Consider the following 7,690-nt stretch of genomic DNA (forward strand, 5'->3'; position numbering starts at 1 on the left):
ATATTACTATGATACCAAAACCTGGTAAAGATGACACACAAAAAAGAAAACTACAGATGAATATCTCTCATAAACATACATACAAAAATCTTAAATAAGATACTAGTGAGCCAAATATAGCAAATCAAAAAGGTTATACACCACAATCAAATGGGCTTCATCCTGGAGGCACAGGAATAGTTCAAAATACTCTAATTGATTAATGTGCTACACCACATAAACAAACTAAAAAATAAGAATCAGAAAAAGCCTTAGACAAGATACAGCATCCATTTATGATCCATTTGTGATCATTTAATTAAATTGGTATAGAAGGAAAATACCTTAATATAACAAAGGCCATCTATGACAAACCCTCAGTCAATATTATACTTAATAGTGAAAATCTGAAAACCTTCCCTCTAAGATCAGGAAAAAGGCAAGGCTGTCTACTATCACCACTGTTATTCAAAATTGGAGGCCCTAGTGAGTGAAATCAGGAAAGAGAAAGATGTAAAAGGCATCCAAATAGGAAATGAAGAAGTCAAAGTGTCACTATTAGTGGATGACATGATTCTCTATATAGGAATCACTAAACATTCCACAAGAACACTACTAGAAACATTAAGCAAATACAGAAAATTTTCTGAATACAAAATCAATGTTTAAAAATTCATAGCATTCCTATACTCTAATAAGGAAGTGTCAGAAAAAGAAGTGGAAAAATAATTCCTTGTGCAATTGCAACAAAAATAATAAAATACCTAGGAATAAATTTAAGGAAATGTGAAGGACCTATATAATGAAAACTACAAAACTCTATTAAAAGAAATCAAAGAAGATACTAAGAAATAGAATGATAGTTTGTGTTCTTGGATTGGAAGAATCAACATAATTAAAATGACCTTATTACCTAAAGATTATACAGATTTAATGCAATCTGTATAATTAGATTTGTATGGAAGCACAAAAGACCCTGGAACTCCAGTCATCCTGGGGTGGGGGCAGGGGAGAGAGTCTGGAGGCATCACTCTGACTACAAATTATACTACAAAGTGACGATAATCAAGTTGGCATGGTGCTGGAGGGAAAAAAAATGACAGAGATGATAGAGTCTCTGTTCATCCCTCTGGTGACCAAATCAAAGTTGTAATGGAAACAAGGAGCAGCAACAAGAAAAAATTACTTAGAATCTAAATGAGTAACCATACAACTATGGAGAAATACAAGAAATCTCCCTGCAGTGGCAGAAAGTAGGATGAGGCAATGACATGGGGCTGCCCAGTCTCGAGTGGCAGAGATGGAGGCTGCAACAGGGACAGTAACAGAAGCCTCTTAAAGGGGCTGCATCTGCAGTATCCATTTTTCCCTGTTGAGCCCACCCCACTTCTGGTGCACCAGACACAGTGCTGCTATAACTGTGATGTCATCAAACTGGATAACAGAGATTGCTCTGCCCAGAGGATTCACTGAAATCCTGCCTACCCCAACTTGTGGCTCCACCCAAGCCACAACCAGATATATCCTCAGCAAGTCAGATGCTCCTTGCTGAGCAGTGTATAGACTCACACTGGAGGCAGCTGTCCTCGGTTTCTGGTGTGGACTTTTGAGGCATCTGTGGATTGCTTGCTGAATCTTAATATGTGATCCTGGAGGGGTAGAGGCTTGGGATAAGTTCGGCCTGTAGCTGAACCTCTCTCAAGACTGTGCCACTGGACACCTACTTCACAAATCCACACTAATAAGACTGGGAGACTTAGGAGCTCTGCTTAGTACATAGAAACAGATATGGAAAGGCAGCCAAAATGGGAAGACAAATAATCAGAAAACATATCAGAGAACGAAACAGAGTTCCAGATATAATGAAGTCAAGTAATCTAACAGATGTAGAGTTCAAATATTGAATGTTCAATGAACTTTTGGGAAGTGTAGATAAATTCAGCAAGAGATGAAAAACATAAAAATGAAAATGGAAACTATAAAAGTGAACCAGTCTGATATGAAAAACACATGATCTGAGATGAGAAGTATATTAAATGGAATAAACAAAGAAATAAACAAAGTGAATTAAAAAAAAGGATCAAATGCCCTATCTAGAGGATGGGAAAGCCAAAGTAAACACAATCAGAATGGCAAGAGATGAGATGCCAAGACTATAAAAATAATTTAAGGAACATATGTGACACTATTAAGGGTCCAAATATCCATCTGATTGGTGTAACTGAAGAAAATCAAGATATTGAACAGCTGTTTAAAGACATAATGATGGAAAACTTTCCTAACTTGATGAAGGCAATGGGCATAAACCTCAGGAAGCTCATAGAATTTCAAAAATCAGGGATCCAAAGAGGTCCCCACCAAGGCACATCATAATTAAAATGACAAAGGTTAAATACAAAGAAAGAATATTAAAAAGCAGCAAGAGAAATACAGGTAGTTACTTATAAGGGAACACCTATAAGACTGGCAGCTGATTTCTCAAAAGAAAGTATGTAGGGCAGAAGCGCTTGGCAAAAAATATTTGACAGAATGAAGACCCAGGATCTACACCAAGAATAATTTATCCAGCAAACTATCAGTTAGAGTTGAAGGACAGAACCTCTTTAGAGCTTCCCAGACAAAAATAAGCTAAAGGAATTTATCATCACCAAGCCAGTATTACAGGAAATGTTGGAGGGACTTCTTTGAGAAGAAAAACTATAAAAGACTCACTTCAGATTAACAGACACACACAGACTAAAAGGAAGTGAATGGAAAAAGATATTGCTTTGATGGACCTAGAAGGTATTTAAGTCAGACAGAGAATGACAAACACTATACCATTTCATTTATATGCAGAATATAAGGAATAAAAAGAACCAACTAATCAAAAATAGACTCATAAATATAGTGGACAATTTGATGATGGATAGAGGGAAGGGGTTGGAGGGCTGGGAGAATCAAGTGAAATGTTAAAAAGTATATATTAGTAGCTGATAGTTGGTCACGGGGATGAGGAGCATGGCATAAGGAATGCACTTAGCATTAATACATTGGCTAGGTGAAGGGTTAAGGAATTATTTTATGAAATGTATAGATGTTTAACCAATGAACTGTATACTTGAAACTAATTAAAATAAATAAATTTTAAAAAATGACATGATATTGGCAGAAAAACAGACACACAGACCAGTGGAACAGAATTGAGAGTCCAGAGGTAAACCCATGTTTATGTGGACAAATAATTTTTGACAATAAATCCAAAAACATAAAGTGGCCAAAGGAAAGCCTCTTCAATAATGGTGCTAGATAAACTGAAAAGCCACCTGCGAAAGAATGAAACTAGACTGTTGTCTATCACCACGTTTCAAAATTAACTCAAAATGGATTAAGAATCTGACTATAAGACCTGAAACAATATACACAAAGAAAACACAGGAACTAAACTCAAGGACTTAGGACTTAAAGAGTATTTTATTAATTTGACCTCAAAGGTAAGGAAAGTTAAAGAAAAATAAATGAATGGGACAACATCAATCTATTATGCTTCAGCACAGCAAAAGAAATTGTAAACAAGGTAAAGAGACAACATCTGACTGGGAAAACATATTTGTAAGCAACACCTCTGAATAGGGCCTAATATCCAAAATATACAAAGACCTCATATAACTCAACAAAGAAACAAATGATCCAATCAAAAAATTGTCAGAGGACCTGAACAAACACTTCTCCCAAGAAGACATACAAATGACCAACAAAATATGAATAGATGCTCATCATCACTAGTTATTAGCAAAATGCAAATCAAAACAACATTAAGATACCATCTCACACCTGTTAGAATAGCTATAATCAACAGAACAAGTAAGTAATAACAAATGTTAGAGAGGATGTGGAGAAAAAGGAACTCTGATACACTGAAGGTGCGACTGTAAATAGGAATAGCCACTGTGAAAAACAGTATGGAAGTTCCTCAAAAAGCTAAGAATTGATCTACTATACGATCCAGCAATCCCTCTACTGGGAATTTACCCTAAAGACTTGAAAACTCACATCTGAAAAGATATTTGCACACCGATGTCAATAGCAGTATTATTCACAGTGGCCAGGACATGGAAGCAACCAAATTTCCTATGATTATTCTTGGATAAAGAAGCTATGGTACATATATACAATGAAATATTACTTAGCCATAAAAACAGATGAAATACTGCCATTTGTGACAACATGCATAAACCTTGAGATAATTGTGCTAAGTGAAATAAGCCAGACAGAAATAGTTGAAAATCACATGATATCACTTATATGTGGGATATAAACCCAAAAGCAACAAATGAACAAGGCAAACAAATAAAATGTATGGACATGGACAATAGACTAGTGGTTACCAAAGGGTAGGGAAGAGGTGGGAGGAAGATAAGGTAAAAGGGTTCAAATATGTGGTGACAGAAAGAAATCTATGGGAGGTGAACACACAATATAAATTTTATCTATATGTATCTATATCATCTATATCTATATCATCTATATCTATCTTTCTATCTCTATCTATCTATCATCTATCTATCTATCTATCTATCTATCTATCTATCTATCTATCATCTATCTATCTACCTATCTTACTGTTAAAATGTTCAGATGAAACTTACTGGATTTCGTTAACCAATGTCACCATAAAATTAATTAACTAATTAAAAAATAGAAATTACAGTTCATAGACTGTCAGATAGTGTGTCAAAGTTTTATCTGGACTATGCATCAAATATAAGTCAAAAGGTATATCTTGAGCAATTACAACTTGATTATAAATAAATGAGTCTTCTGGAACCTCAAGTAATAGTCCCTCTGGTGCACATTGGTATTATAATTGATCTGCAATTTTGATCTCTACCTTTAAATTTGCAGGGTTTGTATCACAAAGCAGAAATAATTTTTTCAGTCCAAGGCTCAAGAGTTACAGTTAAGGACTGGGAGATAGTCAACATGTGTGGGTTATTTGACATATCTACAAACTATATGGTATATTTACTCTGAGGAAGGTTTTGAGCAAGGTTAGCAGGTATAATGTGGACAGAGCAGCACCCATTTCTGCCAGGAATTGGTGGGGTGGACAAGTCACATTTGTATTGAATTCACCTTGAGTGTTAAGGAGATGTCAGATGTTGGACACTTTTTCCTACTTTGAAGCACACTTGTTGACATGAATTGAAGGATTTTGTCTTTCTTTCATGAGCTGAAAGTATCCTTTTTTGTTTCAATGTCTCTTATGTTTACAGTAGCTGCACATGTCCTTGTCATAGGTGATTATGTGGAAAATGGTCCACCTAGATGTTTTATTTACAGAGCACAATTTACTTTCTATTTTGTCTGATTTTTATTCAAAATCTTTTTCAGAATGTTCTGCCAAGTCTCCAATGTTGAGTTTAATTTCATTAACTAAAAGAGATTGAAGGTTTCCTTTTTGTCTTTTTTTATATCATTATCTTCTCAAACTCCTGGATATTGTTGGAAGTCATTCTCTAGTCTATCCTGAAAATCTATAGTTTTATTTTTTTTTTCTGATTTGCTCACACACTTGAATTTTGGTCACATTGAATTGTATGGGAACTGTTTCAGACCTGGTTTCCAGGATGCATCGACCTACTTTTCTGGTTCCTTTTTGATCCTCACATTTATTGTGAAAGAGGGATCGAGTAGGTTCATCTCTGTATCACCATGACCAGGTTTAACATCTAGGGCTTAACATCTAAATTTATCACCAACATGTGTACAAATTTGTTTAGGTTAGGAAAACCTGGTCACATGTACCCTAAGGAATTTCAAACTCTTCTTTGAATATGTTTAATCTTATTTGGTTTTAGGAAAAATCTTAGTTCTCACTTCAGCTTTGGCCATAGGTTTATATTCTATATTGTTTACATACTTGCCTTATGGAGGAGTGTTAACTTTAGAGTCAACTGGTATTTATGTGATTAGAAGAGTTGTTTGGAAATGTATCAGGTCTGGACAAATGGAAGAGAGAGGTTTAGGAGGAAAAAAAGATCATAAGGGAGAAGATCATAAATGTAAGGATGTAACTGAAGGACAAGGAGAGAGGCAACTTAGTAGGAAATTTAAAAAAAATAAATCTAATATGTCGTTGTTTAATTTTATGGATTGTCCAATTAGCTTTGATCAAAAAATCTCTTAAGAAAACAATTTTGATTCAGAGTTTTATTTGGAAACCTCCAAATAACTATAAAAACACTATCCATTGGTCCCAAGAAATCTTATTTCCTATTTTCCTAAGGTGCCTCTCAATTTTTAAATCTATTTTAAACAATTTTGTTAAAGTCAAATGTTTCATAAAATGGACCCTGAAGGTTCACATCATCCTAGTGAAGTCATGTGATTTATAGATAAGCTCAGGAAGTAGATTGGTACTGAGAGTACACACAAGGAACAGGAGTTTTTCTTTGTTCTTTTTTTTGTTCCTGGAAGAGAAGAGGTTTGGTACTAGACAACTCTATAACAACTGGTTACAATTTGTGAGAACATAATGCTTATGTACCTTGTGACTTAGGCTCCCAATCTAATGGTTTTATGCCTACAAATGCAGACTTGAAAAGCTGCGTCCTAGAAAGAAGAAAATCAAAGAGAATGCTATGGTTTGAAAGCAAGTTTTCAGTACGAATGTTTTAAATGCAAGGAGACTCTCATTTAGTTTTATTGGTGACCCACAGCAGTTTGTCCAAATGGTGCCAGTGCAGTGAGAACCACATACAATCTGTGAAGGCACCTCCAAAAAAGGATTTATAAGGCCTGCCCGCTTTCTATTCTGTGATTCTTTTTTTATGACAGACAATATTTTCAGATAGCATGATACAAAATTGTAACACAAAAGACAGAAAAAAGGGTTGTGTATGAACAATCTTGGCCTAACTTCACCAAGGATGTCAAACAAATCTCAATGGTACTTCTGGGATAATTATGGAAATAAAGACCACTCAAAGAAAAATTATTATTATTATTATTATTATTATTTTAAATGAGGCAACCCATGGTTGGCCTCACAGATTGGAAGGACTTTTTTAGTTTATAATCCCTTATTATTATTATTTTTTATACCTACAGCACCTGGTCTTCCTAGGTGGTCTCCCATCCAAGTACTTACCAGGCCCACCCCTGCTTAGTTTCCAAGATCAGATGGGATCAGGCTTGTTCAGGGTAGCACGGCCATAGACAAGAAGAACAATTAAAGATTGTTTATCGAGGGCTTGCTATAGCAGGGGTGCCATCCTAGTCAGAAAAGACAAGGTAAGCAGAGGGTAGGGAATCTCTACAGTGAAAAGGCAGGAAAACTTTAGGTATGCCCTAAGGAAGGTTGCTGTCATGTGAAAGTTGAGCAAGCTAATAAGAAAGGGGATAGCCATATGATTGATTTGGAGTATACATTTGTCTTTCCCTGGCCCTAAGTTGGAAGCAGGGACAAAAATTAGGAACACTGACAAGTTTTAATGAAGGCCTGAGTGAGAAAAATTACTAGAGAGGTTGTTTAGCTTCCTGGAGTGCTTGTCACAGATGGTGGGTTAGAGTTCATTTTATATGTGCTTCTTCCATTGCCCGTGTATGTGTCCAGTCTCATCTTCTTACACCCGCCCATGCACACCTGTATGAATGTTTGACCCCTACAGAGTTCCCCTCTTTTCCTTTGTGACACAGAACAAAATCAGTGCAGGGAACCGGTTTGGGG

At 35.7% G+C, this 7,690-nt stretch overlaps 1 pseudogene; it reads right to left on the reverse strand.

Moving 5' to 3' along the window:
- Nucleotides 1-7,062: 7,062 nt before the first annotated feature.
- Nucleotides 7,063-7,181, reverse strand: LOC118605922 (annotated as a pseudogene).
- Between the last annotated feature and the right edge of the window lie 509 nt (nt 7,182-7,690).

Source organism: Rousettus aegyptiacus, unplaced genomic scaffold (assembly GCF_014176215.1).
Source record: "Rousettus aegyptiacus isolate mRouAeg1 unplaced genomic scaffold, mRouAeg1.p scaffold_m13_p_7, whole genome shotgun sequence".
Taxonomy (NCBI): domain Eukaryota; kingdom Metazoa; phylum Chordata; class Mammalia; order Chiroptera; family Pteropodidae; genus Rousettus; species Rousettus aegyptiacus.